This window comes from Myxocyprinus asiaticus, chromosome 2 (genome assembly GCF_019703515.2).
Source record: "Myxocyprinus asiaticus isolate MX2 ecotype Aquarium Trade chromosome 2, UBuf_Myxa_2, whole genome shotgun sequence".
Classification (NCBI taxonomy): domain Eukaryota; kingdom Metazoa; phylum Chordata; class Actinopteri; order Cypriniformes; family Catostomidae; genus Myxocyprinus; species Myxocyprinus asiaticus.
The window spans coordinates 4,282,792-4,308,047 of NC_059345.1; the positions used below are offsets into that span (position 1 = coordinate 4,282,792).

General features: G+C 35.6%; 1 pseudogene; it reads right to left on the reverse strand.

Moving 5' to 3' along the window:
* The window catches only part of LOC127455036 (M-protein, striated muscle-like), an 86,003-nt pseudogene that overhangs the window by 60,439 nt on the left and 308 nt on the right, over positions 1 to 25,256 (reverse strand).

Here is a 25,256-nt window from a genome sequence, read left to right on the forward strand (position 1 = left end):
CTGAAGAGGTTCAAGTTAACATGAAACTGCATTTGTAACGCATTTTAACTCCATAATGTGACCTATTACAGTTAAACAGATCAGGAATTGATTGGATGGTTAAAAGTGGCCGTTCAATATCATGAAAGTGAGTTTGCACTGGACTGTGAAGGACTTCTCCCCTCCTGAAACATCGCCAGCACCCACTTTTGAGGAAGCTTTTTGACCCGGACATGGAGGCTGAAGGTCAAGTTCACCCTCCAGAGCAAGTTACGCTTCTTTGCAAGATAAAAAAACAAAAACGGCCCTATTGGCTACAACAGGAGCCTAAGCCCAGAAACATACTCGACACAAGTGCACAAACAATGAAGCAAATGCTTAACAAACGCATTGCAAGCACGTAGTCTTGTTGAACATACTTAATGTGCGTTTTTGTGTTATTGTGGCGGTAACAAACTTCGGTACTCAAGGGGGCGATAGAGCTACGTCTGTGCCATTAAACCACATGTAACCGGCTATAAACATGTCAACATTTAACACATTTTATTTAACTTTCTAAGCCAGATACTTTTCAAAGAGAAAACTGGCCATAGATGGAGACGATGTTTCAATGATGCCCGTCATAGAGCGCAACAGTCTGGTTCTGGAAGTAAAAAATCCCATTCATTTTTTCCATAGGGGAATTGATTATTAACGATAACTTATAAACCTTTAAAGAAAGAGCTATGGCGAGCTCTGATGTTGTTTATCCACGGTTTATGCATCTTTATTACACTGATCTCTGGAATACTCGATCCTGATTGGTTAATGTCGCCATCTAGTGGTCTGATATATCTGAGTAACAACCGCACATCCGGGGATTTTGACATATCAGACAGGTCATCTGGGTTCTGCGAGTCATCTTTCCTACTTCTTGTATCACTCTGTGATCTCTACAAGTGAGCTTATAAATAATTTCAACTCATATCAATGTTTCATGTCCATATATTTATTTATTTGGCAAGTAGTCTTATAATAATAATAAAAGTAATAAGCTGGATAAAGTTTGTTATGTTGTGATTCACCTCGGAGCTGGTTGGTTTGGTTCCACAACATTATGGAAAAAATAAATGGGAAAAATACTCGAAGATGGTTAAAAAAAGTGGGCGGGTGCTAGAATGCAACATACCTACATTTCGTTAAGAATTTTGGTCTGACACATTTGAAAACAACGATGCATAAAAATGTAGCTTGCGTAACTAAAAGCGTTAGTATTCTCATACTTGCGTATAGTAATGTTTTGGACGTAAAACTGAATAGCTATTTGGCTATTGGTTAACATTATTCTCCCCACATGTGCGGCCAAGGTGAGTTTAGCCGAAATAAATTTGTTTGACAGGCAGAGCAAATTATTACATTTTGATAAAAAAAAGATTACAATGACTAATATTATTTTTCTTTGGAATAAGTTGCATGGATCAATTGTGCAATGTGAATTTTGACAGTAAATAGGGTCAATTTTGATTTCATGTTGACTTGAAGAGCACAAACGTTATATTAGCAGAAAACCAAGCATAAAAAATGGAGAGGAAGACACAAAACGTGACGTACTGTACAGCCACTTAAAAACTGCAATCAGATACAAACATTTTTCATATACTGAATTGATTTTGACATGATGGCAAAATGCAACCATAAATATTTGTATGTACATGTGTGTGTTTGTGCATACTAACTCACCACACTACACGTGGTTCGGGCCATCCTGAGATGGTACAGTGCAGCCGCACACACTGTTTCTCCCAAACAGTGTGTGATCGTGGCTTGATCACAAACTCAGGTGTGTGCATCAGGCTGTCCTCGTTCAGACGCTTATGGTACTCCTCGTTCTCATGGATCTGTGTGCAGTCAGTCATATATCGTTTAGAAAGTGGTCAAAAACTGTGCTCATTAATGCAATACAAGCATACTGTAAACATAAAATAGTAATGCATTTATGACCCAAGACGATTCAAGATGCAAAATTCATATTCAATAAATGCTCAGTGCTAAAGATGAAGCAATTTTTTTTTTTTTTCAATTTTATATAATACTGTATCTTTTATCCCAGATTAATATCAATAGACAAATGTAAGTAAGTCATTTGTAGACTGATCTCCCTTAAAAGTGTCCCCCCTTGAGCATTTTGCCACTTCAGTACGGGACACGAAACCTTCAATACAGGACGTTTCACAAATGTTAGCATCTCACAATTAAAATATGGTGTCATTTAGGCCAAAATATGGGACAGCTGGCAGCCCTAGGCAGAACTATCTGTTGGACTGACCAATGGAAAACGGGGGAAGCGAATGGAAAACATGCTAGTGGCACAAAAATTAAACAATTCACCTTTAAACACAATCTCTAAATATTTGTACAATATTTACATCATTAACCTCGTGCGACCCCGTGTACACATGCGTGGACATTGTATATTTGACTTTGCTATATGCAATGCATAATTTCAATTCATTTAAACCAACTGATCTCAGTTCAGAAGAGTCTGTGCTGTCAGTAAAGGTTAAACATTCGACGCACGTGTGACAAAACAACATGGCGCCGATCACAGCGGAGTTTGCCAAAAAAACTACAACTGTTAAGAAATTACGTTTTTACATTGAAACCTGTTTGAGCCAATCGATTAGAGTAACACTGCTAAACACAATGTACACTAATGTATACTTTAGTGCATTTTTTCCTTAGAAATCCTATATTTACTGTGCATACTGTTAGAATCAATCAGTTCAAACAAAAAATGAAAATGTTTGCTTTTAGAAGCTTTATATGGCGTTAGGATGTAAATAAGGTGCATTATGAACTGTTCTGAGACCAGTGCAGACAGACAGCACACTGGAGGTGAAGCCATTCACTAAATCCTTTGCAATTTGCCTATAAGTCTCATAGAGGAACAGAGGACGCTACGCTTACTATGGTGGATACAATTGCTAGTAATTTACAACAGCCAAAAGCTTATGCATGAATTGTATTTATTGACTATAGCTCTGCTTTTAATACAATGCAGATATACAGTATCTGCTTTTAAAGTGCCTTTTAGATTTGGGTGTAAGTGGGGAAATGGTTCTTTGGATTAAAAATTGTTAACAGATCGCCCACAGAGAGTTTGCGCAAATGGAGTTAGGTCTGACACAATTGTTTTAAATACGGGGGCACCTCAGGGTTGTGTGCTGTCACTGCTTTTATTTTCTGTTTACACAAATGAAATAAAACTGCAAAGCAGGGATTTTAAACTTTTTAAATATGCTGATGATATGGCACAAGTTGTTATCTAGGAATATTCCTAACAATAGGTAATGAGCAGGTCTCTAAGTTGGAACAATGGTCTAAATCAAGTTTATTACAAATTAATGTTGAAAAAACAAAGGAACTGGTTTTAAATCATCCAGAACCCCTCCCGGACATTACATTATATGGGCAGAAGTTGATTGTTTTAAGTAAATCAAATCAAATCACTTTATTGTCACTCAATCATATACACAAGTGCAACAGTGGGTGAAAGTCTTGGGTGCGGTTCCAAGCAACATAGCAGTCATGACAGTGATGAGACATATACCAATTTACAATAAACATCAGATTTACACATCACAATTTACATATCTAATATACACATAATTACACACAACACAATATACAAATAATAACATACACTGTACAGTATACAATACACACAATATAGAAAACACATGATACAATAAAAATAATATATCAGTACTGTGCAAAAGTCTTAGACACATAAGATGTTTCACAAAAGCATTTGTCTTAAGATGGTCATTTATATCTTCAGCTTTAGTGTGTCAATAGGAAATATAAATGTTAGACTCACAAACATTACTTTTGCAAATAGAAAATGATTAGAATAGAAGAACAGGGAGCCCTGCAACAGATGTCATGGCCCCCACAGAGCCCCCCACTGAACATCGTGTCAGTCTGAGATTACATAAAGAGACAGAAGCAATTGAGACAGCCTAAATAATTACATAAAGAGACAGAAGCAATTGAGACAGCCTAAATAGACAGAAGAACTGTTGTGAATTTTCCAAGAAGCTTGGAACATCCTATCTGCCAACAACCAAGAAAAACTGTGTCCAGGTGTATCTAGGAGAATTGGGGCTGTTTTAAAGGCAAAGGTGGTCACACCGAATATTGATTTAGCTTTTTTATGTTTACTGGACTTTGTATGATGTTAGTTGATAAATGAAAACTATTTATGTCATTATTTTTGAAGACATCCTCACAATGCAACATTTTTCACGAGTGCCTAAAACTTTTGCACAGTACTATATAATATGCAGTAAGGTTGTATAGTGTTGCGCTGACATTCAGCTGTTGGCTTATAATCAGTTGCCAGTGTGTTATTAAGTGAAGTATAAAATGTGGGTCCAGTCTGATGCTAATAAAGTGCGCTGCTGATATATGTATCGTGAGCGATCAAGAGTTCAAAAGTCTGACTAGGGGAAGCTTGGCGGAAGAAGCTGTCGTGAAGTCGGCTGGTGCGGGTCCTGATGCTGCGATACCGCCTGCCTGATGGTAGCAGTGGGACCAGCTCATGGCTCGGGTGGCTGGAGTCTCTGATGATCCAACGAGCTTTTTTCACACACCGCCAGGTATAGATGTCCTGGAGGGAGGGAAGCTCACCTCCGATGATGTGTCTGGCTGTTCGCACCACTCTTTGCAGGGCTTTGCGGTTGAGGCTGGTGCTGTTGCCGTACCAGGCAGTGATGCAGCCAGTCAGGAACAATAGTACTTGGGGACCTTGATTGACAGCAAACTAACTTTTTCGAATAATGTCAATCTCATTTGTAAAAAAGCAAATCAGAGGTTATTCTTGCTGCAGAAGTTGAAAGAGTTTGCTGTCAGCCAAGGTGTCCTGCGAAGAGTATTTACCAGCCTAGTTGAAAATATTCTAGTGTTCAACATAACAGTTTGGTACAGACAGCTAACTTTGGCAAATAAAACAAAACTGGGTAGGATTGTTAAAATAGCTGGGAAAATTGTGGGTGCCAAACAGAAACCCTTAGATGACCTATACAATATGATGGTACACAGAAAAGCCTTGTCAATCACAAATGACATAACACGTACTCTTAATAATGAATTTCAGCTACTTCCATCAGGACGACATTATAGGACACCGAAGTCTACAAAGTTAATTTATAAAAAATCCTTTGTTCCTTGTGCAATATGCCTCCAAGTAGAAGGCAAGAGTTTTCAAGGGCACAATATAGGCTCAATTTTAATTATATTAATTAATTGTTTTTTTGTGTCTACTGTATGTATTGTTTTTTGGTGTGTAGTAAATGTAACTGTTTGTGGCTTTTTTTGTTGAAACCAAAGAACAATTTTTAGCCATGTCTGGACAATAAAGTGAACTGAATAGACCTTTCTCACAGACTGTGCTGATGCGTTTCCGCCTTATTTAGCAGCGTAAATATCAGCGTTTTTTTTTAATATTATACATTTTTTAAATATTGAGTGTACATTTATAACATTATGCTTTGTGTTATATTACCCTGGAATTAGTTTTAAAGAATGAATCACCACAGCTGTGAGGGGGTTTCTATTACAGCTGCTGAGAGAGTGACAGTAAATTTGGCATTTTCTCCCATTTTGTTCCTCTTCTGGAAAGTCATTCAAACGTAATAGTGGATTTTTTCATTTGGTCTTGGAGCAAATGGGTAAGTGAAAAAAATATTTGCTGTGATCTCCCATTCACTACCATTCACCGCTGTCGAAGTTTACCCTGCAAACGTTTACTTCCGCCTTCCAAAACCCGGAATGTGAAAACGGTCTATAGGGAGCAAGGGAGCATCCTATAGCTCTCTATGCAGGTAAGTGCATTCAATCCTAACATCTGGTTAAAAGGTTTCAGGCTTCAGATGATGTTTGGACCACTCAACATGTTTGGCAGACATGGGACAATAGTAATCAGTACATACTGTTGACTCAGAATTTGATGTATAATTTTATTTGAACATGGCTGGCAGTGATTGGACGATGCTGGCCAATACTTTGAATCAAATTGATTATGCTAATTTCTGATGTAATGTCTGTAACGTCTCAAAAACATGAATAACCAACACTCCTGGAGACATAAACAATTTCTATATCTTAGTATTATTTAAAATTTCACAACTTAGTCCCGTTGACCACATATGTGGACATAAATGTTTAGGAAAACTATTTGCCCTAGATTTATTTATTTGCATGTTTTTTAGGTGCTACTAGTTACAAATCAAAAAGGGAAATGGAAAATGCACACAGCAGTCACACTCGGGTCTCAGGAGGTTAAAACTATGACTCGTATAAGTGTCGTCAAAATGAGATGCTTCCTTATTAGTCATCGGTTTCATTTGTCAAGCAGTGTCATTGAAACCGAAGTCTCCTCAAGGCTTCCCTCAACTATCAGCAACACTTGTTGACAACAGCAGTTTCACAGGCACACAGATTAACACACCACACAGCCATTAAAACATTACAACCCTTGAAATCTGGCACCAGGGTGGCACGATGTGTTGGCACCTTGATCAGAACTAAATAAAGACTGGGTCTTAATACTTTCTTGCTCTTTTTCTATATAATATTAGAGACCTTGAAGAGGTGTTTAAAAGTGTTCCTCGAAGACTACCGTTAAAGCAGTGGTTCTGAAAATGTCGGGCGTGCTTGTGTAAATGAAGATGTTTTTGCATGCATGCCAGATTCGAATGGGTGAAGTGGAAGATTTTCAGTGAATTAAGACTTAAATTTTGGTCTGATGGTCTCATAAGACTTGAAATATAGTGCACAGGTGATATAGATTACTTTTATGGTGCTTTTTGAGCTTACTAACCTTTTGAAACACATCCTTGTGTTTCACAGATGAAAATAAGTCATATTGGTTTGGAAAGACTTAAGGATAATAAGGTTAATAAGGACAGAATTTGTATTTTTTTATTTTTTTATTTGTAACACTGCTTCTGCAAATCAGTATCACTTTTTTATTTATTCTAGTTCAACCTGACCGAGTCTGCATTTGCGTACTTGCATAAAGTATGTTTCTATGTTTTTTAGTAGTGCAACTAAAAGACAGAATGGTGTGAATATAGATTTTTAACTCTCTCAAGAGCACTTTATTAGTCCATCAGTGATCATATAAGAGTAATAATGGGTTATGTGGTCATGAACAGGTCTCAGATCTCTACTAACCCTCTTGCTAAGGGAGATGCGTTCTGCAGACTCCCTCATGATGGTTCTGCGGGACTTGTGTTCCAAGTACTCCGACTGCACGCCGCTAGTGAAGAGGTCACGGCGCGCCAGATAACCAGCGCTCTCTTTAGCACGCACCTCCTCAGTGTCCGACAGGCCACTTTCAAACTTGTGACTGAGGGGGAACAGTACCTATAGTAATTAGGTACAAGCACTAACAGCACTTACAGTAATTCAGTCACAAACACCATCATACATACACAAAAGTGTTTAGAAACATATATAATAAATATAATGCCGATATTTATGTCATTGATGTTATTGATCAAAAAATGATGAGAATATATAAAACTATTGATTTAAGGTTGTTGATTATAAATATAGAAACAATATAGTTTAAGTTTATTACAAAGTATTCTAATTTGTACAAATATTTAAGTAGTTTAATGGTGAAGGTAGACTGACTCGATTACGACATTCACAGTGCGTCACGGGAGTGGGCAGTCGCTCCGAGACACGATTTGCGGGTTTTGTTGACCGCAGTTCTCTGACTGGTGGATCTTTCTCTGCTGTACCATGGTTAATGCAGTTGTTTACCATGAATTACACTATCAAACATGATTTTGAAACAATTAAGTTAAAATAACGCAGACGGATGGCTTCAGTGAAAGCATATACCATCGATGAACAACCTCGTAGCTCACGGTAAGTCTGTCTTTAAAGGTTTATAAGTTATCATTCACTACGTTTCCATCCAAGGTTTTTTTTTTTTTCGACAAAAGGAGTAGCGCATCAAAAAGTTTACCGATATAGCTGATGGAAGAGCAAATTATTGTTAAAATTTCACAAGCGTCGACATAATATTTTTCCGTTTAACTCTAGCGCATAAACTCTATGTCAATACTTCAGATGTAGCAAAAAACTGGTTTGGAAACACTTTTTGTCGAGACAAAAATATAGTGTCACATGACAGAATTTACCATAATCGTTAGCCTGTGTTAATCATGACAACAAGGTATACATCCTTGAAAGCCAATTTATTGTACGTGAAGCGTTACTTGCACTTTTATGGATTGGTCTTAATGGCATACCTGCACAGATCAGATGCTGCGAACACATCTGCGTCATGACACTTCCAGGAGTGCCAACACAAATATCTCGTATCATGCACCTGTCATCGACAAGTACAAGGAGAACAAATTAATGGCCACTCTTTGCGATTAATTTAATCACGGTAGACATCCGTTTATTTATAAAAGATGCTTTTCCACACCATTCAAAAAAATATATGGCAGTCACGGAATTAGTCCACAATACAAAAACAACATATCATTTCTGTGCACAGATGTTTTAAATTAAAAATAAATACACAATACTAGAAGAAAAGCTTCAGTGGGCTTTTTTGAAACACTAACATATAGCCCAATTCTATAAAATTATTGTTTAGCTTACTTTTGAAAAAATGGTGGCAAAATTCCCTGTATTATATAAATTACCAAACGAATAAAGCATTAATTTTTAAAAATAAATTACCAAACGAAAAAATAATATTGTTAGGTATATAACTGCCTTTTCTTTACACAAACTTAAATTAGCCGTACCCTGTTCTGTAGATGAATAAAGTCGTCTGAATGACATTTACTACACTTCAAGACTATAAACTATCAGAACTATTTGTCCAATGCTGAGTTCACTTTCAGAAAACGAGCTTTTGAACATTTTAAAACGTTTAAATATTTTAAATATAACCCTCTTTACCTCGGATCGCATTTGCTGATCTTCTTCAGAAAATGTCAATTGCATTACGACGCAAAAATTAATTTTAGATGACAGTTGTCGTTAAAAGTTGCTGGAAAAATATGTGCGACATAATGCAGTTGTGATTGTGATGCTTTAGATTAGATGATCGTTCAAAATAGCCTATTGAATATCAGGAATGTAGCATATATGTAAACCCTGATATTACACCGCATCAGTTTTTCTTTAATAGCTGTGCACACAGCATATACACATCGATGGATGGTCCTTATACTAAGACCGAAAGATCCCCCCACTACTTGGTGCAGGTTACCAGCTTGAACAGGGCCATGACGATTCGCTTTTGGGTAAGAACCGGTGGCAACCTGCGATAGGCGCAACATCGGGATCAATATTACAGTCCTATCAGAAGGGTAACAGCTCCATTTTGATTACAATTCCTCCTCTTCTGATTGCATTTATTTGTGAAATTAAAATGACAGTAAGCTGGCTAATTTCAATGAATAGTCTCAATACTCTCCCCATTTTACAAAGACTTCGGGGGGAAATAATTATTGACATCTGGGAGGCGAAAGGTACACAATTAGCGATATACACACATTTCTGTATGGAAATGGCTTAAGGGCAGATTTCTTTTGTGATAAACCAAAACGTTTATTTTTTTTAAGCATGACGTCATCACGCACACCATTTTTATCAATAAAAGGCCATTTGAATGGAAACAGGCAGATGACGGCAAATTTCGCAAACAATTTTTTTTTCTCGCATTTTCACTTTGTCAACATCAAAATAGTGCGAAAAGTGGATGGAAACTAGATTATTGAAAATCAATTCGTCTATGGGATAAATTAATGTGATTTTTACTTTCGGAACCAGACTGTTGCGCTCTATTCCGGGTGCAATTCAAGTTAAGCTCAATTGACAGAATTTCTGGCATAATGTTGATTACCACAAAAAAATAATTGTAACTGGCTCCTTGTTTACAGTAAAGGACTTACAATTGAAATGAATGGGGCCAGTCCATATAAATGCTAAAATACACATAGCTTCAAAAGTATAGCTACAAGATGTAAACATTGTACATTTTAACATGATTTTAATGTGATCAAATTGCTTTCTAACATGTGTAAATTTATAATCGATACCGGGATCCGAAGTTGTAATATTGGATGTTATGGGTGGGTAAAAAATATTGATTTCCTGATGCATCGTGATCTTTATTTGAACAATCTCGATATCGATTTTTAAATCCAAAATCGATCTTTTACTTTAGTCCAAACCTCTACTACAATGAGAGCAAATCTCTCGAATTTGCAACTAAATTTCACGCTATGCGATTAAAATCTATATATTTTGAAACTGGCTGGTAAATGTTTAGATTTCACTCACCAGTAATTGTGTAGTTTATTGGTGAATTATTTAGCAGCGAGATCCTTTCACTGCATGTTGAGAGTAAAAGTTGTTCCGTGTAATGTGTGTCCAAAGACGAGATCCACGCAACCCATTTGTCATTGAATAATGTCTCTTTTAATACTCTTTCTGTTCTTTAAAGTCAGTTGTTGATCAAAAACAACAACAAAAATAAACATTTAATTCTAATAAGTTCTCTCTCGTTAACATGCGCTCATTTACAGATGCTAAATACAGCCGGTTTTCTTAAAGAGACAGTGCTGGTTTTAGCACGTGTTCAACAAATCAGTCTAAATACTTGTAAATAGTACAAATTATGCACTCAATCAATAAACATGTAACAAAAAATAATATATGCAATATAATGTCATATTGATTGATTGAATACATGGATATGTTTATTTTTAAAAAGCCAAAATGTGATCAAAATCATGATAACTTAATAATTAGTAAAATTAAAAATGTTATAATGTACCTAGTTAGAAGGTCCCCTGTATAATAACAGCATTATCAGGGAGAGAATTTATTTCATATGTAAGCAAAATGGACATTATAACTTAAATATACCCATATGAATCGATATCGAATCGAGAACTTGTGAATCTGAATTGGGAAATCTGTATCAATTCCCAGCCCTATTGGATATAACTTTACACAGAAAAGGTTAGTAAGCGCTTTTATCACACTAAAATGATGTTAACACATATAATGTTTCCATCTTGTGGCTATATTTTTGAAACAGTGTGTATCTGAATGTTTATGGATTGGCCCCATTCACTACCTTTGCAAGTGCCTCACTGTAAATGCAATATATATATATATTTTAAATAAATGAGGAATGTAATGTTACTTAAGCTTAACTTGTATTGAACCAAGAACATTCATTTTAAGGCTTCAAACCCTTTTTAGAACCTTTACATTTAAGATTGTACAGATAAAGAAACTCGAGGTTGTGAATAGTTCTGGTCTGAGAACATTCTTATATTGTTGCAGAACCTGTACATACCCATCAATACAAGCTCACAATAGACAAAAACTATAAAACTGCTCCAAATGCTGCTTCCAACACTACCAGATTGTTTCTTTACCTGCCCCTGAAGATGGGGACCACATAACCGATGGTCTGGTTCTCCTTGTCCATGGCCAGATAATTGGGTTTGGCTTTCTTGGGCAGAGGGCTTAGCCTGCCCTCATCTAGAGCAGTGGATGTGGCAGCTCTGATGCTAAAGTAGTGCAAGGAAGTTCAACAAACACTCACATTGATGAATATCCAGCATGTCTTCCTCACACACAGTATTATAATGTTTGGAAGGGAAGTGGTATCAGGAAGAAGGGATATTAATGGTGGGACAGCAAGAAGATTAAGAAGGTTAAAGGAGTGAGTGGGAAGGGACGTTAATCGCCTATGTGGTCTTAACATAAAAAGCCTGAGATGCATCAAACCTTCAATCCAACCTGTACTCATAGAATGTTGTTACTAAACCTACATTTTTGCAAATTACTTTTACTTGGATCATTGCACGTACAGGGGTGGACTGGGACTAAAAAGTAGCCCTGGACCCAGAGCGGCCCACCAAACCTGGCCTACAACACACCATAAGACAATTGATTTCATTTTCTGGCTCAATTTCAAATGTTTGTGTTGCAAAAAAGACATTTCTATTGACTGCCAGTTATGACAATGGACCCCACCATTGCAAAAATCATCAAAACATATAAAACCACTGGAAATGTGATGAGTTGATTTTTTTATAGAAAGCACTAAAAATAAGCACTTTATAGCTCAGACAAGTAACATGTCCGAAAACTTTTTTTTCCCAACATACAAATGTTAGGTTAAAATGTACATGAATGTACCAGGGAAAGTGTATTTTAGGTGATGTGACAAGTCAAAGATTTTAAAGATCGTAATCACCTTTCAACTTTTTTCTAGAAGTGCAAATAAACTATTGTTTTAATTAATATGAGGTTGTGGAAACAACATGCATAATAATATATTTTATATGTATATATAGCTATTCAAGATCATAAAATGGTGTTTAAAATAGTTAGTTGAAGAAAGTGTCACTCAGCAGGACACTGATGAAAATGCTTAAAATTTCATGTCAATTGCCCACATAACTATGTGTAATTTATTTATTTATTTATTTTTTTAAATGAAAACAAATTTGACCAGAATATGTACATTTATGAATTAATATATATATATATAAATATAGTAGATCTTTGCAGATATTTTGCAGATTAATTGCTCATATTTTCCCTTTATGTGAGTTTGTTGCGTCTTTATATCAGATCTGTATATCTGCAGTATTTTAATTTCTTTCCCAGATTATTCTTGAGAAAAAGCGCTGTTTCTTCTGTCCTTTAAACAAAGTAAGCCTCAAAGACTCAAACAGCCACAAGGTAATATTTTTCACGACTTATTTTCTGCATTTTTATCAGGCATGAGCATTATTCAGCAAGCCGCACTTCAGCACCAACTAATGCTTTGCAGTATGAATAAATTATGCAAATGACTATGTACTGCTCATAGCTTTACTGTTTGCTGATTTTATTTACACTGCTGTTATTGTATTTGTTGTAACTTGCAGTTATTTATCATTTCGTGATTATTCAGAGCACATCTTATACTTAATATGTTGTTTTTGGTTGTCACCACTATTGTGATTTGTATGTCAAATAATGAGGTCCACTCGAGTTACAAAAACATGAATACGGAAACCACGCCACTGTGTGAGCAATTTCAAAATAAAAGCCATTGTTTTAATCTTACAGAGTTTATTGAGTATTCACTCAGTAACGGGATCCGCGCAGGCATATTGGAGCCCAGGGCGGCCGCCTGTAGGACGGGCCGGTACTTTCGTAGCGGCGGGCCGGCCCAAGTTACCCAGCGGCCAACCTGGAAAACATCCGGTGCTCCCGATGGCCAGTCTGCCCCTGTACAGTTTCCTTGTGAAATTAACACTATATGCGCTACAACAACAATTACTTTCATTCACTTTAACACAAATCACGAGTAAAACGGCAGATAATCAGTTTTTAAACACTTATTTTTCACCCAGTTCCTCACACATTGCTATCTTATGGCATCTAAACACTTTTACTATAGCACATGACTTGTAAGGAGATACATTTTAACGTTTTGCATTACATAACCAACAGCATTTCAAGTTTGTTCAAACACAATCAAATTGCACAGTAGCTCAACTGATAGAGCGTTGCACTTGCAATGCAGGATCGGTGTACCAGTTCTGAAGAGCACGCAAGTCGACATGTCAGCCTAAAGTGTCATAGAAGCACCAAAAAATGACGTGGTTGCTTCAATAATTGCGCTTTTCATGTCACAGTTTCTTTTTATGACACTATTGATTATGTTTAAGGTTTAAGGGTAGGGAGGTGTTTTGTTGATTTAACCCTACAACAAATTTTCTGAAAACTGTATTTTAATTTATACAGTTGGAATAAAATTCCATGATTTTGTTCACAGAGGGCATCTGAACACACAACATTTCTTTAGACCATTCTCATGAAATTTTATTGGTTTTATATCACTTTGTTACACCTGTGGTGTTCCCGGTCAAAAATGACCGGCCATTGGAAATGAATGGATTAGACTACAAAATACAGAAATATTATGTGTTCATGAGCATCCCGATCCTTTAGATAAGCACATACTGTATGTGGATTTGTGTTTGCACACACAAAGTCCTTGGACATGTGCACAAACACACACACACACACACACACACACACAACTTTTGTTGAGCGCCCTTTTGTGCATCATTTTTCCATGTACACTCTTTGAGGAATATTTCAAGATCTCCTTATCATATTATGTTGTGTTTGGGCTCGTTTGAATCAGGATAGTCTGCTGTAAGTTAAAATAAAAAAAACTTTTTTCATGAATTGGTTGGATCAGCTATATGCATTGAAAAGTCCAGATTCTAAGCTTTAAAATGTCACCTATTTTATTAACCTCAAGCAAGTGGTTATTAATTTATTGCATAATTATTATTATTATTAAATTTTTCTGTAGGGAGTGCCCCTCCCCCCCACTAGCCCGGAATAAGCTCAGTTTAATGAATCCTTCTATCAATAATGTTTTTTTTATTTTTTTATTTATTTATTTTTTTTTTTATAATTACATTAAAGGACTTAATATTTCATAATTAATTACTAAAAACTTGATAAAAAGTTGATAAAAACATCTAATGCTATATCTTTGGAAAATATATATGCAACATGAGAGATTTATAAAGAATATTAGTGCCATTTTTGACCAGGAACACAAAAGGTGTTAGCACAAACAAACACAACACAAGGGTTAAAACTCGATTGAGCATTAACCTTGAAAACATGTTTGGAAGAAAATTATATTTGCTTTAAGTGCCACACACATTTTACCATGGAACTGCTGTGATACATGTAAGGAACCATGTAGTATAATTTAGCAAAAATGTCACCAGTCATGTTATTTTCATGAGATCAGGCTGCTCCAGATAGTTGCAGCCACTGGATCTACTCCCTCCTACATACACTCACTTTTACGAGTCTGTATTTCAGGAAAACTTCTGTGGTCTGTGGATTTAGTAGAACAATCACAACAAGGCACAAAATTCATTTCTACAACATGACCTTTCCAAATTCCCTCACACACTTCAGCAAACATTTGAACTCTTCAACTATTCCACTACCTACTAAACAAAAGTCAGTCAAAGTCAACATGAAACGCTGTTCGTAACCCATTTAACTAACTAATGTGATGTAATTCCAAGTGAAACCGAATATTCAATGAGACAACTTCATTTTATCCATCAGGAATTGGTTGGATGGTAACAAATGGTCTCTATATGACAGGCGCTTGGAGGGAAGGGGTTGGAAAATAAAAGGGCTTGGCAGTGCCGGTAGTACTCTCTGATTGGACACTTGTATGTTTAGAGGGGGCAACCTTGATCGTTTCGCCATCTGTCAGGGCAGGGGCATACACATTTTTGAGGCAAATAAAGAGGGGGGAAACTGTGTTGTAGTATTCCCAACCTGGTCTCATGACAAGTCATAAAAATAGGACGAAATGGCAGAATCGTAAGAAATCGTTGGCTCGGACAACGAAAACGTACAACTTTAACTCCTAATAAAACTACGATTTTCCTTAAGTTTAACCCCTAACCCAAATCTAAACCTAACCATGACTGTTATAGGAAAATAACTTTTGTGTACCCTGGAAGAAAGAAAACATCAGGGTTTGGAATGAGACGAGGGAAGCATATTACAGGATGTTGACAAACATCAGACATTTGTATTGCATAAATAAACATGGAATGAGTGACCAAATTTGCTCACGGACATTTCCTCTTCTAAAATAAAGTGTTGAATAGAAGGCTAGCTAAAATGTAATGCATGTATTGTATTGATTTAAAATTGGTTGTTGATTGGTTGGTCTCCATGAGAAAAGTCGTTTTTGTACGAGCCAAGTCGTATGATATCTTACGATTTCGCCATCTTGAATGAATTATTACGTGTTTTCATGAGACTTTGTTGGTAATCCTTATTTGTTCATTTCTAAAGATACAATATTTATAAATGAAACAATAAAATTCCCAAATCAGCTTGCACACATGACAGAACCCTGGCTTTGGACAAAAGAGCATGTACATACCCTTCACATATCACTGTGTTCTCCAAGCCTCTCATGAGCATGTTATAAGTAAACTCTCAAGAGTTCAGATAAGAGTGTGGGGCACTTTGGACAGCTAAAGTGATTCAACTTAAGACAGGGGTAGGACAAATGCAAAATCCTCCCAACAATTTCAATATGCCACATTTAGCAAAGACAATTGGTAACACATATAAAACTGGATGGCATGACTGATGGAGTTGAGACAGAGACTACAGCATCTGTGCAAACCTGCCATGCACTAAACCTCATATCCTGTTTAAAACCCTGTACAGCACAACGCATAAAAGAGGGATCTACTGTATACATGCTAAAAACAATCTTTATCTTTTTCATGCTTTACAGTAATACATTGTTATTTATGGGAATGAGAATTGAGGCGAAAAAATCTCTTTTATTTCTGAGGTGAAATATGACCTAAACTTGTTTTTTCTTATTTATTTAATAAACGTACAATTACTTGATTTGGATCGCCATTGTTTTTTTTTGGTTTGACGGTTGGGATAGGAATCCACACACACAGTACATATTACACCCCAACCCAAGACTGTGGAACGTAATATTTTGGGGCTCGTCCGGGATTTGAACCCGGGACCTCTCGCACCCCAAGCAAGAATCATACCCCTAGTTTCATGACATTCATCTGAAAAGGCATGGTGCAGATGACACACATAAACAACATTAACATTTTAAGATGACCGCAGGCTTTTATTAGATTCGCTATTAGATTCACATCTCCAGGGCCACTGGGAGTAGCTAACCATAATTAGCCATATAACACACATACATGCACACCAGTGGAATGGGAATATAAATACCATCCTGATTACGTTTTAATGGCTTCAACAACCTGTTTTCAGGCCACAATGAGCACGATATTCAAGCTCCAGTAATTTACATCATTCTAAATTTTTACCTAACCCATGATGAGATCATTACGGTAAGCAACAGTAACAGATCTACTCCTGTAGCCTCTATAAATACACCATGACACAAGAAACGCCCCATGAATGTGAGTGCCAAGATATGTTATGAATGTGATTTATATTAACCCTTATGCTGTGTTGAAATGTTTTACCTAATTTGGTGTTCCCGGTCAAATGACCGGCCTATTAAAAATTGCTTATAAATCTCTCATTATGCTATATTATCACTAATTATTAGATTAGATCTTTTTGTCAACTTTTTGTTTTTGAGTGAAAAAAGCATTATTTGTCGATAATTTTGACAATATTAAATAAAATATGAACACATTTTATACTATTTATCACACTAGTGTGCTTTAATGTTTAACCAGTTAGTTTGTTTTGAAATGCTTTTATTTTGTGCAAAATGGCACAAAGTCACACTTGTGGTGTTCCCGGTCAAAAATGACCGGACTATAAAAATAGCTTATAAATCTCTCATTATGCTATATTATCACCAAATATTGGATTAGATCTTTTTGCCAACTTGTTTTCTTTCATTTAGCACAGGTTTTGTATTTCTTTTTGGAACTTATTGATCTTGGGCCTCACTGACCTGAGCTTATGCACCTGTTTTGAGTGAAAAACATTATTTGTTGATAATTTTGACAATATTAAATAAAATATGAACACATTTTATACTATTTATCACACTAGTATGCTTTAATGTTTAACCAGTTAGTTTGTTTTGAAATACTTTTATTTTGTGCAAAATGGCACAAAGTCACACTTGTGGTGTTCCCGGTCAAAAATGACCGGACTATAAAAATAGCTTATAAATCTCTCATTATGCTATATTATCACCAAATATTGGATTAGATCTTTTTGCCAACTTGTTTTCTTTCATTTAGCACAAGTTTTGTATTTCTTTTTGGAACTTATTGATCTTAGGCCTCACTGACCTGAGCTTTTGCACCTGTTTTTGAGTGAAAAAAGCATTATTTGTGGATAATTTTGACAATATTAAATAAAATATGAACACATTTTATACTATTTATCACACTTTTGTGCTTTAATGTTTAACCAGTTAGTTTATTTTGAAATACTTTTATTTTGTACAAAATGGCACAAAGTCACACTTGTGGTGTTCCCGGTCAAAAATGACCGGCCTATAAAAATAGCTTATAAATCTCTCATTATGCTATATTATCACCAAATATTGGATTAGATCTTTTTGCCAACTTGTTTTCTTTCATTTAGCACAGGTTTTGTATTTCTTTTTGGAACTTATTGATCTTAGGCCTCACTGACCTGAGCTTATGCACCTGTTTTTGAGTGAAAAAAATTATTATCTGTTGATAATTTTGGCAGTATTAAATAAAATATGAAAACATTATGTACTATTTATCACATTAGTGTGCTTTAATGTTTAACCAGGAAGTTTGTTTTAAAATGCTTTTATTTTGTACAAAATGGCACAAAGTCACACTTGTGGTGTTCCCAGTCAAAAATGACTGGCCATTGAAAATGAATGGGGGAGATCAAAAATAAGAGAAAAATTTAGTGTTTAGGAGCATGTTCATGTTCACATATGTGCATGTGCACTTGCATGCACAGGTCCGAGCACTAACACACACACACATTCACACGCACACACAAATACACACATGCTCGCGTACACACACAAACTATTTTTAGTATTACATGCTTTCTTTTTCACAGAGATTAACTTTTTATCCTTCCCTGAACTGCATCCAACATCCATTCATCCATCCAACATTACCACACACACACACACAAACCTTTTTGGTGTTATGATGCATTCCACAGCTTTACAGATGAACAATCCAAAAACTAGATACAGGTATTGCAGAACAACATGAAGAGCAACCTGTGTCGCTTAATCTTAAAAATATAGTGTATTTTTGTACTCTCAAAAATCAAGATTTTGACTATTGTTTTTATGTGAATAAATTATGGTACATTTCTAGTTTCAACAATATTTGTACTTTAGACCTTTGTTTTGTTGGACGAAAAATACTAGCTTCATACTATGTGATCCACATTTGGTTTTCGACCATTGAAAATAGGGATGAATTTTACATTTTCGAGAAATGGGGACACACTTAGAGCCCCATATCTTTGGAATTTCAACATATAGGGCCTTAAAAATGAAGATAAAAAAGAAAAGTTTGTTCTGTACCAGAATCTAAAAGGATATGAAAATATATTTAATATGTCTGGAGCTATAGGCACTTATAACAAATACAACATAAAAAGTGTTAACTTCCTATTTTTGGACGCACACCATTGGCCTATAATGCAACAAGAACTGCTGAAGTCAGCTAATTTTAGTAAAAGACCTACCTATCTCCAGTGCTGAGTGGATTTCTTAGTACTGGGTACCAGATACTGATTACAAATTACATGAAAAAAATGCAATCAGTAATGTAATCTCATAGATTACATTATTGGGGTAAAAGTAATATGATTGCTTTTGGATTACTTTTGGATTACTTTCAACCTAACACAGCTGTTCAGCTGTGATGTCAATTTCTAGACGAACCCGGAAGTCTAATTCATCATGGTTTCCCTCAGCATTACGAACATTAATGACCATAAACTCAACAGCAAAGACGTTGCCTAGGTCAAAGCTTTCATCTAAAAACACTGAAACGCTTTTAACCCTTACTGCTTACTGATAGTCCATCGCCTATTCCAAAGCTGAGGAGCAAGATATTATCTTTTGAACAGGAAGAATATTATAAAACAGCAGATTTCCACTGAGTCACACAAGGAGCAATTGTGTCAAGTTTTACAGTATGTCAACTTTCATGCAGTGGACTCCACTGCATCAGCAGCAACAGTAGAGCGATGGGCTTTGTTCCATATTGTTGCACATTTTGCAGTTGAACTATTGTGTGCAGGACCCTTAGAGCGAATGGCATCCATTAGATCCTTTGCAATTAAGTTCAAAGTGTGAGCTGCACACCACTGGTGAGGTAGTAAGAAATATACTGTATATATATATATATATATATATATATATATATATATATATATATATATATATACTGTATATATATCGTATTATATATTAATTATATATTAAAAAACATATCAAGTTTTTTAAGTGCATAAAACAATAAAAACATTACATGAACAAACAGCAATTTTCCTGAAATCAAAAGCAATGTCATTGCTAGGTCAAAGCTAACAGCTCAAAACTCTGACACACTTAATTTGAACCCTTACTACTTAATAATAGTCCATTACCTATTCCTAGGATGAGGTGCATATCTTACTGTTATAACGTAAAAAGAGCACATGCTCAAAATTTTGATCTGTCAGACTATTGCGCTTCGGGGTAAGAATATGATGATATTGATATGAAAATGATCAATAAATTATTAACAATTTACTGCCATTGCCTTGTTCATATGTAATCATGTAGTCTCTACAAAAGTAACTGTTTAAAATGTAATTTAATCCAATTACAAGTCTGATTTTTGTAATCTGATGATGTAATCCAGATTACATGTAATCTGTTACTACCCAGCACTGCTTATCTCTGTGTAAAAATAAAAGAATGATGTTGACACCTTCCTAAGGTTATTTTTTCAACCTGTAGTTTTGCTCCAAAATCACAGGCAAATATTGTCCTATTGACCCCCCTTTGCAAAATAATGAGTTAAACAGTAAATATTGATCCATGGCATTTTATATTTTGACTTTCATCCACATTTAAGTGTATATTTCTTTAGAAAAATCAACAATTTCAACTGGCGAGGTTTCTGAAATTGGGTTGATTTGAAATGGAAAAGCCCATCCTGTAGTTCGCAAGTTCATAAGTAATTATGACATGATACTGGTAAGAAAAGCATGGATGTGTTAGGCAGTTCTAAAAGACATAATTCAGCCATGCCAAGGGCTACATAACCAGAGAGAGAGATTAAAGCAAATAAAGGCATGAATCTATACCTCAGAAAGTCCTAAAATGAACCACAGAGATGCTTGAATCAAAGGTGTCCATTATTGAAACTCAACTACATTTACAAACGTATCCAAAAACCAACTACAACGATACTCTTCCACAAGGAAATACCAATACACCAAAGCTAAATTCATTAACAACAATTAAAGCAGAGGTAAACAGCTAAATGTAAGCCATTGGCCGATTTATCAACCAAAGAAGGTTATAAAAGCGTCAGAAGATGGAGGCAAACGCATTATTCAAAGTGCATGCAGAATTCACATATAAGTTGCATGGTTTAAGGTTGTTTTAGGTAGTGTGGGAGAGAGATTAGCTATATGGCAACAGGTGAAAGAGTAGTGGCTAATTTTTGTTTATATGAAGAATAAGTGTGTTATAAGGGAGAGTGCTGACTTCTAGAATCAGTTGAGGTTATGGGATATGGTCTGGGGTATCACAGACCAAAAGCATTGATCTCTCTTACCCCTTGGTGCTTTTGCTGCTATGGGAGGCATAACTGCTTGAGCTCTGCTGGTATTGGCTGATCACAGACTCTGTCTTCCGGCTACGGTAGCCACGATCATAGTGACGGTGGTGTTTCTGGTAGAACGGTAACGATCCCGACATTGTGTCTTCTTTAGCTCAGACACTATCTTCTGCTCTGAAGCTTTTTAGTCTGAAGTTTCAAAACTTTCTATTGACAAATTAAATATATTACACCAGGTGATTTATCAGATAAATAACTCTTACAAAAATGACAGCGATGAAATGACATCCATTGATGAAGCCAAGTCAGGATGTTTTTAAGAAACTTTGCTAAATGTAAATTTTATTCAGTGTTGTGATGTATGGGTGTTCAGTGTTGTGAGATACCAATAATCTAAGTTGTCATCACCTGTCTCGAATAGAAGTTTTTTTATGGCAACAATCTCTGAATATTGTCGTATTTGTGGTTAACATTTTATTATCTATCTAAGACACTGCAATTGAAATTGCATACCCTTAAAGTCCAGAGCTTATAAACCTTTGTAGCATCTGCATCATAATCATCTATAGTTGCTGAAGTAGGGGAGACCGGGGCTAGTTGTCAGTAATTATAGTAAGATTTCTCTTTGTATTTTGATTTCAAACACTCTCAGAAACAAAATGGGCTGTAACTGGGGTGGTACCCTTTTTTTGGGTACATATTTGTACTCTTGAGGAGACCAAAAAGTTTGTTTTTTGTTTTACCTTGTTTGATCCCAGTGGAACAAAATATAAAAATTTTATCGGCCAGTTATTGACCAAACTAAAACCATCGGCATATTGATTATAAGCATAAAAACGCCAGTATGAAAAAACAATGGTTTATTTATAATTAATTAGCAACACACGTTGTAAAAACATGTTGTGAATTCAAATGCACAATCCAGAAATAATAATAGCCACAGTATGTTGAAGACTTTGACTTCTGAGACATCGGTATGATACCCATTAATGTTGCATGACTGACTGAATTGAAGCTGCACCATGGAAGAAAAAAAAATGTATTTCACTTTGTTACACCTGTGGTGTTCCTGGTCAAAAATGACCGGCCATTTGTCCAGCAAGCTCAAATCAGGAGATTCATCCACCAGAAGATCAGTGCTGAAACACGACTGACGTAAAGTGTTCGTCAACCACAGATGTCACTAGAGCGCACAAATTTATGTAGTGCAGCTTTAAGTTTGAACTCGCAATATGGCCTTGCGTGATTACTAAACCGTAAAAGCCTGCGTTTATAGAAACAATGACAGAGTTCAGAATGGCATACTACCATACTACTCTTACTATTTCTGCCATAGACAGTAAGAGTAGTATGGGCAGTATCTCATTCCAAACTCAGTAAATCTGCATTCAGCGCTTCAGTCAGCACTGTGTGAGCAAGCGGCGCCCTCTAGCGGTCTGGACGGCATTATCCATTATCTGTTATGCCCAGAGTTGGGGAGTAACGGAATACATGTAACGTAATTACGTATTAAAAATACAAAATATAAGTAACTATTCCACTACAGTTACAATTTAAATCATTGGTAATTAGAATACAGTTACATTTAAAAAGTATTTTGATTACTGAAGAGATTACTGCATTTTTATTGTTTTTGTTTAATATTTCGTCCTTTCAGATGGAAAACATTTATACATATAAATGATACGATCCAAAGTGCATTTGAACAGCGGTGAAACACTTTCTCATGATGTGTTACATTCATACAAGCAGACAGAGAAGTAAGTTTAAAGTAAGTTTGGAGCAGAAGAAATAGAAATAAACCTTGTGTAAATTGTCAGCTTTATGCTAAGCTAAAATGCTATTTCTAGCCATTTTACATGCACATGTTACCAGGCACGATCGTATTTTTTTATCAAGAACATTCACATTGGGGGCCTGGGTAGCTCAGCAAGTATTGACGCTGACTATCACACCTGGAGTGGCGAGTTCGAATCCAGGGCGTGCTGAGTGACTCCAGCCAAGTCTCTTAAAGCAGCCAAATTGGCCCGGTCACTAGGGAGGGTAGAGTCACATGGGGTAACCTCCTCGTGGTCACCATAATGTGGTTCTTGCTCTCGGTGGGGCACGTGGTGAGTTGTGCGTGGATGCCACGGAGAATAGCGTGAAGCCTCCACACGCACTACGTATTCTTGATAATAATTTTTGTATTGTTTTCCTGTAAAAATATCTAAAAATCATTCAAACAAGATCAATATGATTGATCTTGTTTTAGAAACAACACTGTATAAGATATTTAGGTTTTTCAGAGAATGTATTTTTAACGTGTGTTTTGTCTTACTGTACTGACAGAGTTTTTATAGTCAAAACAAGTGAAAAAATCTACCAGTGCTGAAGAAGTAATCCAAAATATTTAGAATATGTTACTGACCTCGAGTAATCTACCGGAATACATTACAAATGACATTTTACAGCATGTATTTTGTAATCTGTAGTGGAATACATTTCAAAAGTAACCCTCCCAACCCTGCTTATACCACTATAATACAGAATTTAAAGGGGGTTTATTTTCCATGATATGATTGACATTTCAGTGGAATTTCCAACATCCGCATAGTATGAAGGTTGCAAAAAATGTTTAAGAAGTGCAAAATAACCAAATATACAAAATAGTAATCACAAAATCATATTAATCATCATGTTATCATATTTAGTTATTTTTTGTGTCTTTTGTATCTTTTTAATCTTCTATTTATCTTTCACTGTGGCTCTCTTTAAAAATTTGGGCTGTCATGTGTTCAGCAGATCCAGCGTTCAGTGGAAATTATTTATTGTTAGAACAATAAGGAAGCTTTTGTATCTCTTTGTACATTTTTAAAGCATAATTCCAAAGTAAAACCTGATCACAAAATAAAGTAATTGGCAATCTGTATCGGTCTAAAGGTTTTTGTTCAAATCGGTATCGGCCAAAAATGTTCATATCAGTCCATCCGTAATATACTGTAAATTTACCATTACATGTACACAATAGGTCTTAAGGGTACGATTATGTACCCAAAATGAGTTATAAATAAAAAATAAATAAATAGTGGTACAGAAAAGGTCCCACCCCAATATACCTGAAACAGTAGTTTTTTCTGAGATCGTAAATATGGGTTATTTTATTAATTCTATTCTCCAAATTACGTAAACGCATTTTGTAACGTAAACAAGCGAGCATTCAGGAAAGAGTCAACTATATAATAAAGGTATATTTACATAAATGCCAAGTCGGGGCAAGTTGTCACATGTGTTTTATAAGCTGTAATTTCATGCAATTCATTCATAACAATTATTTTTTGCTGTTTGAATTGTTTTCAAATGAATTGTTTTCACTGAAAAGCCATTAATAATTTATAAAACACTATCATTTTTAAGGTTTTTTGTCATTTGTTACCACCCAAATCGCGAAGATTTATAAGGTTAGATGCTGCAGATCGTGAGTGTTTTCTCAAATGGTCAATTTTTCAACAAAAAAGATCTTCCTTTGAAATAAAGCATGGTGGCATGCAACACGAGGTTAAAAAAAACCCAATCTATAATTCGGATGCAATGTCTAAGCATTGCCATAAACTTAATTTTTGAGTATAGCCTAATTATCATTTAAGGCTACATTTAGAGTAGAAATAAAGCATGGTAATATTTTTGTGCCCCTGGAATATAATTGGGATCTGAAAGGGTTAAATAGGCTTTTCTGTATTTATTTATTTATTTATTTTAGTATACTTTAGATAGTATTTCCTATTTTAAAAGGTTTTCAAATCAGTCTCAATAATCATCTGTAATAGTGTGACAACATGCCCCACAAAAGGTCAACATGGGTTAAAGAAC